General features: G+C 42.7%; 1 protein-coding gene across 2 annotated transcripts in view; it reads right to left on the minus strand.

Moving 5' to 3' along the window:
* LOC141117739 (NACHT, LRR and PYD domains-containing protein 3-like) overlaps positions 1-17,595 on the minus strand; it is a 498,266-nt gene that overhangs the window by 459,367 nt on the left and 21,304 nt on the right. Inside the window, exon 1 of one of the 2 annotated variants that reach the window (XM_073610752.1) lies at positions 14,041-14,123. The exons of the other annotated variant lie outside the window; for it this stretch is intronic. The gene's annotated coding sequence lies outside the window, so the exon portion shown is untranslated. Of the gene's footprint in view, positions 1-14,040; positions 14,124-17,595 lie in introns of those variants that run through there. 2 annotated transcript variants of the gene reach the window in all.

Consider the following 17,595-nt stretch of genomic DNA (forward strand, 5'->3'; position numbering starts at 1 on the left):
TTTGGACTTTTATTTTCCTTGCACTTAGATGGACTTTTTTTCTGCTCATTTACTCAGCTGTTTGTTCACATTTAAATTCACGTTATGAGTTATGAAACAGTTTATCCTTATTGTTTATTACTAACAGTTATGTCACATATAATATTGATATCCATTTATTAATATTGCTATATATTGTTATAGTTTATTGAGTGCTGCTATTTATTATTTTCCATTTGAACAGGTGTGTATCTCACTTATAGCAGCAGCTTTTCCTTTAGGTGATAGTAGTTAATCAATTTTGCTTGGTGTTTTGGCCAAAATTGCTTTGGCCATCTTGTTACAGCGCGGTAATTTTCCATTTTTATCTATTCCCACCAGGATTGCTCCCGGTGGTAATGAAACCCTATCCAATCTCCTAAGTACATCACATGTGTCCTGTACAAAAGAGGGGAGTTCATATACCAGCTCTTTAATTAGAGCATCCACATATTTTCCGACCCTCTTCAGGGGGCCCTTGATGGCCGAAACGATCGGCCTCCCCGGGGGGTTAGTCATGGACTTGTGGAGCTTAGGGATCATATAGAAGATGGGGGTGTTGATCTCTTGGACACTGAGATATTTACATTCCTTACAAATAATAAGATGTTCCTCTAGGGCCATATTTAGTTTAAAATTGAGGCTAGCCACAATTTCGGTAAAGGGATTTAGAGAAAGCCTCTAGTATGTGGTTCCATCTTGGAGGAGACGCATAGTTTCTCCCTCATACAGGGTCCGCGAAAGCAGAACAGTGTTGCCCACCTTTATCACTACCCTTTATAATGATATCAGAGGCCTCCTCCAACTCCCTGAGTGCCTTCCTCTCCTCTTTAGTAAGATTATCCAGCCCTTTGTATTTCCAATCAATCTAGGACAGGTCTTTTTTGACCTGTTCCAAGAATAGATGGATCCCTTTATGCTTGGATAGGGGGGCATTTTATGGGATTTAATAGGTAGTTTAGAGGGACGGGGACACATTTGTGATGAACTAAGAGTTTCGGTACCAGAATCAAAATCTTGATTCTCCTCAAGAAGTGCAATTAGTGCATTGAGAGATTCACGTTCTTCTTTACTTTGTTCATCTGTTTCTACAGCTTGATTTTTTCGTTCCGAATGCCAATATCTAAAAATTACTTTCCGCAGAAAGAGGCTAACATCTTTGAATACTTCAAATTCACTCATCGTAGCGGTGGGTGAAAACGACAGTCCCTTCTGTAGTAGTGAGATGTGATGCTGATTGAGTGGGAAATCAGATTGACCACCTTCCTGTCTAAGTGTGACCTATCAGTAATATGAATATCGGAGTTGTCTGTAGTTTTTACTAGACTCTCCGTGATCCTGATCTGAGTTTCCTTTGATTTCCTTTTGCGTCTTTCTCTTTTCCTTGCCCTCCCGTGTTGGTTTGGGGGAGAGGTCTGCCCGTGGGTGTAGTTTTTGGTTTACCCTTTCTGGAGACCCGGTCGTCTATACTGTCCCCCTCCTGCTCTAAAAAAAGCAACTGCTTTTTCCTGATATCCAGATTCACGGTCAGTGGATTAATGTCTAGAGCGGGCAGTGTTAAATTTATTTTTTCTGCCTCTGCATGACCTGCTTCTCCCTCTAGGGATTGTAGAGTCAAATATATCCCCACTTTCCCAGTCTAGGAGATTCTGTTTAAATTTTTCCTGTTTGGTGGACTTTAGGGTTTTCTGTGCTTTTTCAACTTTTTTTTTAAGGAGATCGTTACTTTTAATGAACTCCGGATCTGATTTATATGGTTCCAACAGCTGCACGCTGCTGTCTGTTTCTTTTTTAATTTCATCAAGTTGTATTTGTTCCTCATCCACAATCATATTCAAGATCGCAAGGCCACATTCCAGACAACTTTTTTTCCATAATTCGAGGAATCGTGGTGTATGTAGGTCACCTGCCGGAGTGACCTTTTCCCTCAAGCCCCTAGGTATGATTTTATGCTCGATGTGTGATTTTAGTGATGAGATGTCCCACTTTCTGTTAAGGAATTTAATGGTTAGTTTTTTTATGATTCTTTAGTAATTTTTTCAAGCTATCATTGCCACTATAAGGAGTCGATGAGTCACAAGAAAAAGCTGATTGTATCTCAAGGTCGATTTCTTCATCCAGGAGATACGCCATACTATGATGTAAGAAATGTAGAAAGTCCCTATTAATGTACAATATTCGGGAATCGCCTAGAGCTACTCAAAAAGAAAGGGACCAGTGTGTGCAAAAAACAAACCACAATAAGGGATCGCCCCTATACAAATTAAAAATAAAAATTTAAAACATGAGTTGGAGGTAAGGGTGTGTAAGGAAATGGAGATCCAAAGTCCAGAAGGGAAGTAAAATCCCTAAATTACTAAACTAGAGACAAAACAAAAGGAAGGGGACCTATGGCTCATCCAATTTAGCGCAGATCCGATGGGGTAAAGAAATTGGCCTAGAAGTTGCCTACCCGATTTAGAGATCTGTTTACACCATCAGCCTGAGGTATATAGCACAATGGGTTAAACCTCAAGGGGTAGTAGTCCTCTGAATTAGAAGTCATGCATACAAAAAATATATATATATATATATATATATATATATATATATATATATATATATAGGAAAGGCCCAACGGTAATTCATCAGAGAGGACAAACTGGTGAAAGCTAAATATCTTTATTGATAATCCAAGTTCAAATAAATAAACAATATAGAAAACTTCACCCACCTCCAACACATTTTTTTTTTTAAAGGTGTTTATTTTCATTTTTAGACAACAAAAGAAGGACAGAACCAAAAAAACAAGTACAGACTGGGAGTACATACATGTATGGTGTAAACAGCACATTAATTCTGATATAAGATCACGGATTAGGTCGTTTGTATAAAACATTAATACCCCAAACAAGAAAAGAAACAACCACTCACACCCATTCACACACCTAGCACACACAACCTCATTAGCGCAGTACATTTCCAGAAACCCACAGGGAGTAAACTTTAAGAGCATATGTGAATCTCTATCCATACATAGATATATGTCAAATAATGTTTACTGGATCACATCAACATACCACATCATTGAGATAACTGTGAGGAGAGAACATCCCCCAGAAGTCCCCCAAAACATCCAGCCATGGCTGCCATATTTTGGTGAACTTCTTAGGGCATGCCCTACTTTTATATATTAATTTGAATTTAGGGAGGGTCCCATGAACAATACGGAAGAAAGCTTGGGCCGAGAAGAGAGCAGTATCTTTCCAATGTAACAAAATTGTTTTACGTGCGTAAAACAACAATATACATATCAACGTTCCAGCATGAGTGCGAGGAACATGATCATTCAATACCCCCAAAAGTCCAACCTCCGGAGTATGAGGCAATGGCATATGGAGCTTACGGTTGAAAAAAGAAAACAAATCCTTCCAGAAGGTTGTAAGTCCAGAACATGTCCAAAACATATGAAAAAAGTTGGCAGCAATCATGTTACATCTAGCACATGCAATATCTCGACCCAGACCCATTTTAACCAACCTAGCAGGTGTATAGTGTAAGTGATGTATAAACTTGAATTGTATCAGGACATCAGCCATGCTGATGATATCCTGAAAGCATATTTCCACTGCCTCTTCCCAATCCTCTTCAGAAAGCTCAGGCATAACCATCTGCCATTTACATTGAGAATTCTGAAAGGGATCTTCACCCATCACCTGAAGGCGCCCATAAAAGGTCATCACTAGTTTGTTTATTTCTGGGAATGACAGAAGGTCCTCAATAGAGGATTCCTTGAGCTCTATGGTCAATGATCCAAATTGTGTCCTAAGGGCATGTCGTAATAAAAGGTACTTGAAGAAGAATTTATTCTCATGGCCATATTTAAGTCTAAGGGATCCAAAAGGCAGTAAGGTATTCTCCTCAAATATATGAAAGACGTGTGTGATTCCAAAACGGCCCACCACGTCAAGTCCGGATGACCAGAGAGCTCAGGAATATTTGGATTTCACCATAGGGGAGCCTGTGGCAAAATATCCACTTGGGATTGTGTCAGTGTCTTTCCCCCCTCCCTCCAAGCCATAAAACAAACCTCAATGGGAGAAAATCTGGAGCCACCTGTTTTCCTTGATCTATGCAATTCATCCTTCAAAGAGGTAGGAGGTGCAAACAAGGTCAAAAGAAAGGCAGTGGCAGGAGTTTGGGGATCAGAGTGCAGCCAATCATGGATATAGGTGAGCTGGGAAGCGAGAAAATAATTTCTTAAGTTCGGGCAAGCCAAGCCGCCTACGGCTTTGTCCGTTTGTAGAGAGGATTTGGCTATACGAGGTTGGCAACCATTCCAAATAAAAGTAAACAGGGCAGAGTCAAGTTTTGCAAATAATTTTTTGGTGAGGAAAACTGGGGAAGCCCTAAAGCTATAGAGAAATTTCGGTAGCAAAATCATTTTAAATATATTTATACGACCAATTAGATTGAGGGGCAGTGACGACCAAGTAGGGAATTTATCCATCATCTGATGGACTATAGGGGCGATATTGAGTTCTTCATATCTAGGGAGATCGGCATGTATCTGAATACCAAGGTACTTAAAGGAGGGTGTTAGTTGAATACATGACCTCTGTAGATAATCATAGGAAGAAGGGGGACCGATAGCAAAGGCCTGAGATTTTTCCCAGCCCACCCAGAGCCCCGAGACCGCACCAAACTCCTCCACCACTTGTAGTAATTTAGTAAAAGAGCTCTCCCTACCATCCAGATATACCAGGGCATCATCTGCATATAAAGAGATCTTCTCTTCTAGCGGGCCAGAACGGATACCCCCAATCTCAGGCGTCTGCCGCACTGCCAGAGCCAATGGCTCAATGGCTACTGCAAACAGCAGAGAGAGAGGGCATCCCTGCCGAGTACCCCGGTTCAAAGAAAATGGTGCAGAAATGTCAATGTTTGTGCGAACCCTAGCCCTTGGGTCAGCATATAGTAATCGAACCCAGTGCATAAAATTTGGGCCAATACCCATCCGTGCCATAGCTTCCCATAGGAAAGACCAACTTACAGTATCAAAAGCTTTCAATATGTCCAGGGACAGGACTAAACCAGAAAATTTTGCACGTGCTGCCTCATGGACATGTAAGTACAATCTGCGGATATTATCAAATGTACTCCTGCCAGGCATGAAACCAGATTGGTCCGGCGGTATGAGGGACAGGATGACCGACTGAAGTCTGAGGGCAAGTATTTTTGCTAAAATCTTTGCATCACCGTTCAGGAGTGAGATAGGCCGGTAGGATCCACATTGTTGTCTATCCTTACCGGGCTTGGGTATAACAACGAGTGCCTCATTCATAGAATCAGGAAGCTTCCCCAATTTAAGGGAGTCCTGAAACATTTTGAGGAGCCTAGGAGCCAGTACCTCTATATGTGTCTGATACCACTCCGAAGGAAGCCCATCCAGGCCCGGAGTTTTATTAGAGGGTAGGAGGCATATGGCCTTGGTGACCTCCTCCAGCATAATGGGTTTATCCAAAAGGGATTGTTGAGTGTCACTAAGCGCTGGGAGGTCAAGGGATTCAAAGAAGCCCATAAAGTCTGTTTCTGAAGGGATATCAGTGCCCCTGTACAGTGTGGCATAGAAATCCGCAAAAGTTTGGTTAATAGTCAGTGCGTCAGATTTAGTCGACCCATCTGGTAATTGAATTGTGGCAATCGCAGCTTCCTGACAGTCCACGTGTGCAAGATATGCAAGGAGCCTACCATTTTTCCCTCCATGCTCGTGAATATGAGCCGAGAGGTACAACTGCTGTTTCCTGGTCAAGTCTACCATGTGCAACTGCAGACCCCGATGGGCCTCTGTCAGAATGCCCCTAGTTTCAGAGGAAGGGGCACCCGTATGACGGGCATGGGCCTCCTCCAATACTTTTCGAAGATCCTCCTGTGTCCTCCGCCCGGCAGCTCTGTAGTACTTAATTCTAGAAATATAGGAACCCCTGACCACAGCCTTAAAAGGCATCCCAGACAGGGCCCGCAGGAGCAGAGTCCGTGTTAAGGGACCAGTAATTAGTCATGTCAGTCGGGATGCCCTCAGATATCTCCACTGTAGAGATCAAGAGAGGGCTGAGTCTCCAGGTTCGGAATGCCGGTCTATGGCCCACAGTCAAACCCACCTGTATCATAGAATGATCAGACTCCGTCTGGGGCAGATACGCTATTGATCGAACAGCAGGTAAAAAATCCTTTGTGGCCAGGGCATAATCAATTCTAGAAAGGACTGCATAGAACCTAGACTGGCAGGAGTATACTTTGGCATCTGGAAATTTCCAGCGCCACAGATCCACATATCCATAAGTATTACACCACGCACAAAACAACTTGGATTCTGATTGTAGGGGTTTTAGTCTATCTAAATCAGGTTGCAAGACCGAATTGAAATCCCCAAGGATAAGCATAGGACAATTAGACAGGTTAGCAAAATGAATATTGAGATCAGAGAACATTGCAGCCATGACGGGGGAGGGAGATATACTGTGACCAAAATAAGGGATGTGCCATGTATTGACATATGTAAAATAGCATACTGCCCCTTGGGATCTAGGACAACTTGATGACACACGAAGGGCAACCCCTTACGAATTAGGATAGCAACCCCCCGGGCATAATTTGAGTAGGTAGATTGATAGTGATTGGCCACCCAGTGTTTTTTAAGTGCCATCACTTTGGACTCCATTAGGTGAGTCTCCTGGAGGCATAGAATATGTGGCTTACTATGTTTCAGGGCCTCAAAGATAGATGCTCTTTTAAATTTAGAGTTCAGCCCGCGGACATTCCATGAACAAACGGTTACTTCAGACATGGGGTTGGTATTATAAGTGCTGGGTCAGGGGGGATAGGATCAGACACTGGGGTCTCAGAGGGCTTCCCACCCTCGGTCACAGCCACATAGAAAATTAAGGGCCGCAGTGCTAGACATATAATCATCCATACAGAAACCATGCATACAACCACACAATTACATACATTAACATGCTTATTACCCAACAAGGGCAATTAATTCCCTGCCCAGCTCCAAAAAAGGGGAGTGGGCCTATACCCTAAACTTGTACCATGCATGGGGCGCATGGCCCGGAACAGGAGGCAAGAAAAAAAAAAGAAGTTCAAAAGCAAAAAAAAGTCAGTGTTCAACAACAATATTTCCAGAAGAAAAAGGAGGGGACTGAACCCCAAGGCAGCTCAGGCTCAGTTAAAGATGCAGAAAAGGAGAACCCAGAGAAGGGAGGAAACTTCAGTTACAGCAGTGGAGCCAGCAAAATGTGGGGATCCGCATCAGGCAGGAGGCTTAGGAGGGCAGGGTAGTGATTCCCACCAGGACATGGTGTCATGTGGGGACTGAAAGAAATGGGCTTTCCCTTGGTATGTGATCTGAAGGGTGGCAGGGAATAGCATGCAATACTGAATATCTTGCTCCCGGAGCTTCTGCTTGACACGCTGGTAGCTGGCTCTATGGTTGCGGACTGTCGCAGAGTAGTCTAGAAAGAGTGACACCACAGCATTATTAATGCAGAGACTTCCTTTCCACCTGGCAGCCCCCAATATGGAGTCACAGTCCCTGTAATTAAGGAGATGGATCACCACCGTACGTGGGGGGTGACCTTCAGGAAGGGGACCTCCGGGAACTCGGTTGTCCCTCTCAATCACAAAACAGGGGGACAGCTGCTCTCGGCCAAATACTTGCTCAAACCAGCTCTCTAGGAAGGCTACAGCGTCAGAACCCTCCACCCACTCCGGAAGTCCTACCAGGCGCAGGTTATTTCTGCGTAGGCGGTTTTCGAGGTCATCAACCTTATCCTCTAGAGATGTAATCTTTCCCCCATATATATTGAGTTTAGGTAGAATGGGAGTGACAGTGTCCTCCAAATCACTGATATATTGCTCAGTTTCATTAACCCAGCCACGTAACTTGTGCATGTCCTGCCGCATAATAGTTAGGTCAAATCTTAAGCCCATCCACCTTCCCCACAAGGTCCGCATGGTTTACCTTGATAATGGCAAGGACATCCACCAGGGTGGGTTCCTTGTCGCCATCCACAATGGCACGGCTGCAGGGTCCGGAATCTCAGGGGAGGGTATTGGGGACCCGTCCTGGCCATCTCCAAAGAGATCCGGAGCGGAGGCTGGAGATGAGCTGGGCCCATGGACGGTGTTGCGGCGGCCATCTTGGCAGGAGCGGGTGGCGATGCTCATCTTTAACGGGGTTTGTTTCTTCACTCGCCGCTTTCCCATCCACCAAAATGCCCCCTGATGATGCAGGAGACACACCGGGAGGGATTAGGCAAAAAAGAATTTGACTGCTGACAATGGTCAATCAGGATGGAGCAGGATTGTATAGGGAGAGACCGGAGCTACACAGGAACACATCCGATCACATCCTGAGCCAGGCCACGCCCTCCCTCCCACTCCAACACATGGTTAAAATTAAGACAAACGTCTTAATAGGACACAGGTGGCCACCACACCGGATTCAAGCACCTCATATTCGTCTCACACACAAACAAAAATATATCCTGAAGCCAGATCTGGAAATAAATTAATAAATGATCAATCATTAAAAGTTCACTGTGCGAATAATAAATGACAAGATTCCTATGATAAAGATGTTAGAGCGCTCAGGTAAGTATTCCAATAGGGATGTATAGAAAAAGTGCTTGTGCTTTTTGAGATATAAGAAAATTCCCTCAAATATAAAGACAGATGCCGGTGGGTGATGAAGGGTAAAACACAGGTTGAACATGGGGTGACATTGCACGAGGAAAACAAACGGGATATGCTATGTGTGATGCTCCCCTTCAAATGCTTGGGGCAGGATACAGCTCACCGTTTGACGTCTTCTGTATGCAGCCATTGCCCCAGGAAGTCTGATCCCTGTAGCGGTAACCCCACCGTATTGAAGACCACACTGGAGGCCAGGTCGTGAGTGTCAGCTCGGAGTAATTCCGACCAAAATTGACGATGGATAGTAAAGTCCAATGCACCCAGGCTTCCAGTATCGCAAGGCTGTTTAAGGAACCACAGACCAGAGCAGCATTGCAAGCATTTCACGCCAGCTGGTGGAGCCGTGTGGCAGCTTGAGATTTTGAGGTTAATGGAGGTGGATCATTGTGTATGATGGAGATCACTGTGTCCTCACAACGAACAACGTGATGGCGTAATTCTTACGCGTTTCGCTTGAACCCAAGCTTCCTCAGAGCATGCGCAGTGATTTAGGGTCTGTACTTAAATATTCAAGTTATTAAAAAGTGATTGACTACCATCGAGGACATCACCAGAGCACTGCAGCCTAATCAAGACGTCATTCACGCACTGTGCAGACACACAATAACATACAGGGGCGATCCACAGTTAATCAACAAATATATACAGAAAAGTGAAAGTTTCAATCAGTAAACCAAAAAATGAAAAACAATGAAATACATGCAGTCACTGTCAGCTAACCAAAAAAGGTTACACACCGAGCTGAGCTAATCACAGCTGCAGTATCCACATAGATGCCTACCCAGAACTCCTCAGGTATGTAGCTATTTATAGAAGTAAAGGATCTCGCCAGATACCCTAATTATTGCTCTAAGAAGACAGATAGATTGCACTCGTTATTCAACCTAAGGGGTTGCATGCTATTTAAATTAAAAATCCACATCTTCTCTTTTTGATATAATATCCTGTCAAAATCCCCTCTTCTGGGTGTGAGATTGAGTCTATAAATGCCTTTGCACTTAAGGCGCTTCGGTTCACCTCTATGTGTTTTCAAAAAATGCAGGGAGAGGGGACGATCATCATCTTTATTGATATTACTCTGAACATGTTCACCAATCCTGATTTTGAGCTGTCTCTTTGTTTTACCCACATAAATCAGTCCACAGGGACAGGTGAGCATATAAATCCCGTGTGTTGTGGAACAGTTTATGAAGCTATCAATTTTAAATTGTTTGCTACCATCAGAACTGGTGAACATGTCAGATTTTTCTACATATCTGCAGATGTGTCATCTGCCACAGGGGTACATGCCCCTAAGAGGTGGGAGGCTAGTGAGCCAATCCAACCTCATAGGTCTATGATATTCGGAATGAACCAGACTATCCCTCAGATTGGTAGCTCTTCTTGCTGTGAGTAGGGGTCGGTCACCAACAATATTCCCAAGAATAGGGGCCTCAGCTAAAATATGCCAGTGACGGCTAAGTACATTTCTAGTCTGTTCCCACTGTGCCCCAAATTTTGTAATGATCCTAATTGGGGCTTGGTTGGGAATTTTGTGTTTTTCCCCAGTGTCATTGGTAAGGAGGGACTGTTTATCTGTTTGAAAAGCCCTTCTCTTGGCTTTTCTAATGCAGGCATGAGAGTAGCCACGGTCACGAAATCTCCTGTACAGTTCAAATGCCTCAGTTTGGAAATCAGGGTCTTCCGAACAGTTCCTCCTAGCACGGAGGAACTGGCCTACCGGGATTCCCTGTATGAGTGATTTGGGATGGTGACTGGACACCAACAGCAATGTATTTGCTGCCGTTTCTTTTCTGAATGTTTTAGTGTGGAGTCTACCCTCCTTGATGTAAATAGTGAGGTCCAGAAAGGGAAAAACAGAAGGATCAAAGGAATAAGTTAACCTAATATTCCTATCATTATTATTCAGCTCCTCGATGAAAGAAACCAGGTCTAGGGGTGAGCCCCCCCAGACCATGATCACGTCATCGATGTACCTCAGCCACAGATGACAGTGGCTGAGGTACACCGACGAGGGGTATACACATTCCATCTCCCATAAGCCCACATGCAAACATGCATACGAGGGGTCCCAAGGTGCCCCCATCGAGGTGCCCCTAATATGATGATAATATGTTCCAAGAAGTTGAAAACAGTTGTGTTCAAGCATGAACTGTAAAAGGTCCACAATGAATTGATTTTGTGTGGCCAGCAGAGGAAATTTATTGTCCAAAAAGTGATGTACCGCTTTTAGGCCCCAATTATGTGGAACCGATGTGTAAAGGGATTCAACATCTATTCCCACCAGGATTGCTCCCGGTGGTAATTAAACCCTATCCAACTTCCTAAGTACATCACGTGTGTCCTGTACAAAAGAGAGGAGTTCACATACCAGCTCTTCCACATATTTTCTGACCCTCTCCAGGGGGCCCTTGATGGCCGAAACTATCGGCCTCCCCGGGGGGTTAGTCATGGACTTGTGGAGCTTAGGGATCGTATAGAAGGTGGGGGTGTTGAACTCTTGGACACTGAAATATTTACATTCCTTACGAATAATAAGATGTTCCTCTAGGGCCATATTTAGTTTAAAATTGAGGCTAGCCACAATTTTGGTAAAGGGATTTAGAGAAAGCCTCTGGTATGTGGTTTCATCTTTGAGGAGACACATAGTTTCTCCCTCATACAGGGTCTGTGAAAGCAGAACGGTGTTGCCACCTTTATCACTACCCTTTATAATGATATCAGAGGCCTCCTCCAAATCCCTGAGTGCCTTCCTCTCCGCTTTAGTAAGATTATCCTGCCCTTTGTATTTCCAATCAATCTTGGACAGGTATTTTTTGACCTGTTCCAAGAATAGATGGATCCGTTTATGCTTGGCATTGTAAGGGATTTAATAGGTAGTTTAGAGGGACAGGGACACATTTGTGATGAACTAAGAGTTTCGGTATCAGAATCAAAATCTTGATTCTCCTCAAGAAGTGCAATCAGTGCATTGAGAGATTCACGCTCTTTACTTTGATTTACCCCCTTCCTGACCAGAGCACTTTTTGCGATGCGGCACTACGTCACTTTAATTGCTCGGTCGTGTGACATTGCACAGAAACAAAATTGACATCCTTTTTTTCCCCCACATATAGAGCTTTCTTTTGGTGGTATTTGATCACTTCTGTGGTTTTTATTTTTTGCGCTATAAACAAAACAAAGCAACAATTTTGAAAAAAAAGCAATATTTTTTGCTTTTTTCTATAATAAATATCCAAAAAAATATATAAAAAAACGAATTTCTTTCTCGGTTTAGGTGATATGTATTCTTCTACATATTTTTGGTAAAAAATTGCAATAAGGCCCCTTTCACACTGGGGCAGGGGCATCATCGGCAGTAAAGCACCGCTATTTTTAATGGCGTTTTACCGTTGTATTTGCATAGGTATTCAGCCGCTAGCGGAGCGATTTTACCCCCCGCTAGCAGCCGAGAAAGGGTTAAAACCACCGCAAAGTGCTGATTTCAATGTGCAGGAGCGGTGGAGAAGCAGTATACACACCGCTCCTTCACCGCTCCAAAGATGCTGCTAGCAGGACTTTTTTTACCGTCCTGTCAGTGCACCGCTCCAGTGTGAAAGCCCCCGAGCTTTCACACTGAAGAGACAGGAGTGGCTCTTTCAGGGCGCTTACAGGCACCATTTTAGCGATGTAGCGCCTGCAAAGCGCCCCGGTGTGAAAGGGGTCCAAGTGTACATTGATTGGTTTGTGCAAAAGTTATCGCGTCTACAAAATAGGGGATAGATTTATGGCATTTTTATTATTAATTTCAATTTTATAATTAATAATGGCATCGATCTGCGATTTTTATCGTGACTGCGACATTATGGCGGACACATTGGACACTTTTGACACTATTTTGAGACCATTGTAATTTATACAGCGATCAGTGCTATAAAAATGCACTGATTACTGTGTAAATGACACTGGCAGGGAAGGGGTTAAACACTAGGGAGCGATCAAGGGGTGTGTCCTAGGGAGGTGTTCAAACTGTGGGGGGATGGGCTACCACTGACATGACAGCGATCACTGCTCCCGATTACAGGGAGCAGTAGATCCCTGTCATGTCACTAGGCAGAACAGGGAAATGCCTTGTTCACAAAGGCAGTTTCCCGTTCTGCCACTCCGTGACATGATTGCTCGACACTGGCGGACATCGAGGCCATGAGTCACGTGGGCATGGTCACGGAGTATGCCCACAATGCCACGTCTTAAAGGGGACATACAGGTACATCCATTTGCACATCCGTGCCATTGTGCCGACGTATATCATCATGCACTGGTCGGAAAGCAGTTAAAAATGTCAGTTTTGCCACGTGTACATGCCGTGTTTAGCTGCGTTTGCGTTTAGAAGCATTTTTTTTAAGTAAAAAAATGAAAAATGTCTGTAAATGAAATGCGGACACATAGGATGACATGGACACATAGGATGACATGGACACATAGGATAACATGGACACATAGGATAACATGGACACATAGGATAACTGGGACACATAGGAGAACATGGGACACATAGGATAACTGGGACACATAGGATAACTGGGACACATAGGATAACACGAACACATAGGATAACACGGACACATAGGATAACATGGGGCACATAGGATAGCATGGACACATAGGATAACTGGGACACATAGGATAACTGGGACACATAGGATAACTGGGACACATAGGATAACATGGACACATAGGATAACATGGACACATAGGATAACACGGACACATAGGATAACACGGACACAGAGGATAACATGGACACAGAGGATAACATGGGACACACAGGATAACATGGACACACATGATAACATGGGGCACATAGGATAACATGGACACATAGGAGAACATGGGACGCATAGGAGAACATGGGACACATAGGAGAACATGGGACGCATAGGAGAACATGGGACACATAGGATAACATGGAGACATAGGATAACATGGACACATAGGATAACATGGTGGGGAGTTTATTGACTGTAGAAAAAAACATCTGAAGCCAAAAACAGCCGCTGTAAAAATGTCCAAAAACATCCGATGTTCATGAGACCTAAAAGGTGAGATTAGATGAGGAATACAAAGTATAAGAAAAATATCTGATGGAAGTTTATTAATGGCAGACATGAACACAGAGTGACTGATCGTTCTCCATACAATCGTTCATCACACATCTGCACCCTCCATCCCCCATCCTAACACTCAGTAGTATCACTCGGCATCACTCAGTATATTAGATCCGGTTCTATGTAATCTTACCTTTCCGGTCACACCGGTCTGTGAAGAGACGATCGGGAAGCTCAGGACACAAACAACAAAATGAAGAATTTTGAGCGTGGGAGAGAAAGAAATGGATGAGGAAGTTTCACTTTTTCACCGAGATCCTCCCATCTACAGATATTGTACCCTGTGAGTATAAGGCTGCATTCACACACCGGCGTTTTCAGCTCATAAATCGCTTGTAAAACCCCCCCAACAAGCAAAATCCCATTCATTTCAATGGCACCTGTTCACATCTGAGCGTTTTGTCACCTGAAGCAAAACGCTTGAAAAATGCCTTATGGGTGGAGATGGGCGGAGCCTAACGGAGCAGACATGCATTGTTAGAGCTCCACACCGCTGAGGAGAGAAGAGAAGGACAAAGCGGAGCCTGCAGACTCAAAAGGTATCCATTTGAACCTTTTTGCCCCAGGGAACAAACTGTGAAAGTTTGGGCAGGAAATATGGTACTGGGAGGAAACCGTGGCAGAAATAAAAATCACCTCACAAAGAGCTCACAGGCACTCACTGCAACTAAAGCAGCTCCAGTCACCTCACAAGATACAGCATCAGGGCGCTCTCACAGACAGAAAATGTCACAGCAAGACTCTCATTTGAGTCAGATACAGAACAAATCCTCTCACAAACTTCTCCACAAGCCTCCTCAGTATCCCCAGTAATATTATTACAATTTGAAAAGATGCTTCATAAGGCTTTAAAACAAACCTCAGACCAAATAACAAAAAGCCTAACCAAAGAAATAAGAGAGCTGGGAAACCGCACCGCAGCCTTAGAAATAAAAATGGATGAAATTGAAATTACAACCCAAGTAAATATAACAGAATTGGAACAATTAAAAGAAGAGAATTTAATACTTCAAACTAAGCTCGAAGATTACGAAAATAGAGCCAGACGTTCAAACTTGCGCATAAGGGGAATACCTGAAACTGTGACAGACCTGCAATCTACTATTACTGCTCTATTACAAGAACTAAAGCCAGATATCCCTATTGAACGTTTAGAACTGGACAGAGTACACAGAGCCCTCACAGCCAAAAAGAAAGATGGACCCCCACGTGATATAATCACAAAATTTCATTATTACAGAACTAAAGAACAAATACTAATTGCTGCAAGAGAAAAAAAGGAACTTAATTTTCAAGGACACAGTTATCAAATTTTTGCTGACCTATCCCAACTTACTATTATGCCCCGTACACACGGTCGGACATTGATCGTACATTCCGACAACAAAATCCTAGGATTTTTTCCGACGGATGTTGGCTCAAACTTGTCTTGCATACACACGGTCACACAAAGTTGTCGGAAAATCCGATCGTTCTAAACGCGGTGACGTAAAACACATACATTGGGACTATAAACGGGGCAGTGACCAATAGCGTTCATCTCTTTATTTATTCTGAGCATGCGTGGCACTTTGTCCGTCGGATTTGTGTACACACGATCGGAATTTCCGACAACGGATTTTGTTGTTGGAAAATTTTATCTCCTGCTCTCCAACTTTGTGTGTCGGAAAATCCGATGGAAAATGTCCGATGGAGCCCACACACGTTCGGAATTTCCGACAACACGCTCCGATCGGACATTTTCCATCGGAAAATCCGACCGTGTGTACGGGGCATTACTAAAAGACGATCCATGAAACCCCAACTAATGGAACTGCAACGCCACAACATTATGTATCAATGGGGCTTCCCCTTTTCAGTCAGATTTAACTACCAAGGTACAATTTACAGAAGCAGATCAGCAGATGAACTACAACAAACCCTTTTAAAATTAAATCTGACAGAACCCACAAGCAGCAACACTCCCACACGCAGAAGAATGGCATCATCTTCACCTTCAGGCAGCACCCAGAAAATTTCAGAACAAAATGGGAATCATCATTCTCACAAAAGAGGCCGTTATGCCACATCATCCATGGACCAAGAAGATTCAATGGACTGACATCCTAATTCCTGATATCTCTTCATTTATTATACTAAGAGATGGTTCTCTATAAAAAACCTGTATTTATAACTGAATGTAACTGCATTCTGATAGTCACGCACTGTGTGGGATCATGTTACATTCCAGTTATATTTCTTATTACTTCTGATTCATATAGCCTTAGAATATATAAGTGAAATAAGGAAATTCTTGTTCAGTTATATATTATCAGGTAATAACAATAGATTTATTACTTTTTAGGACAAATATGTTCAATAATCCAGAAGTAATGGAAGCTTTTTCTTTCTTTTCTTAAAACAAATATATTATTACCTAACTAGTTCTTAGAATTATGTTTTTGTTTATTCTAATCTGAAGCAATACAACCTCAATTTTATGAGTTAACATATCTAAACAGTTACATATGAATAAAATATGTAATTGTTTACTCTAAAATGGTTAAAATCCCAAAATAATTCAAACTATCTTCATCAATACCAAAGTTATTAACAGTACCTTTCTAACTGAATTATTTAGCCTAGGGCAAGACTAACCATATACAACCACCCTGGAATAAATAATTTCAACAAAAACTATATTCTGCACTCCAATTAATGAAACATCATTTTGATGTCTTTTGACATAGCACTTCTCTCCTGTAAGCGGAAGATCCGTGTACCCCCATTAGCCCTCCTCATTCTCCCAACCATATTATGTGGGAGTGTGATGAAGGCACTTATTCCCCTGAGAGAGATATTTACTCTCTTTCACGGGTAAATTGTGATTACTTGCAAAAAATAATTTATACAATGTATCAACTAATCTCATTTGTTTTTTGTTTACTCTTTACTCCAGAATTCACTGGTTTCTTTTCTATCTATTCATCTCTTCAGTCCACACAGGTTGATCTGCGCAGTCAGCTCTGCATAACAAAAAGTAAGTCAAAACTATTTGATCTGTTGCCATGGCACCACTGAATATACTTTCCCTGAATGTTCAGGGAATAAATGTCCCTCAAAAAAGGACCAAAGCCTTCCGTACTTTTCATAACAAGAAGGCTCACATAGTATGCCTCCAAGAAACACACTTTACCAAAGATTCTACTCCAAAATATATTTCTCCTTTTTATCAACAAATTTACACGGCTTCTGCATGTACCAAGCAAAGGGGAACTCTAATTGCATTTCGCTAATCCACACCATTCACCTTATCATCAGAAATTAAAGACCCAGAAGGTAGATACCTGATACTCATGGGTTATATAATGGATACAGCAATCACGGTGATTTCCTACTACGCTCCTAACAAACAACCTACACCATTCCTCTCACATATATTACAAGTGATTAATACACACAAAATAGGAACAGTGATAATGTGTGGGGATTCGAACCAGGTCCTCCTCCCATTTCTAGATAAATCACCTTTTACACCATCCAAAATAACCTCTAGATTACCTTTTTCTCAACTTCTTTCCAAATACAATCTGGTAGATTCGTGGAGAGAAAGTAACCCAATGAAAAAGAAATTCACTTATTTCTCGCACCCTCATCAAACCTTCACCAGAATAGATCATATTTTTCTAACAATAGGAATGATACCAGA

This window comes from Aquarana catesbeiana, linkage group LG13 (genome assembly GCF_042186555.1).
Source record: "Aquarana catesbeiana isolate 2022-GZ linkage group LG13, ASM4218655v1, whole genome shotgun sequence".
Classification (NCBI taxonomy): domain Eukaryota; kingdom Metazoa; phylum Chordata; class Amphibia; order Anura; family Ranidae; genus Aquarana; species Aquarana catesbeiana.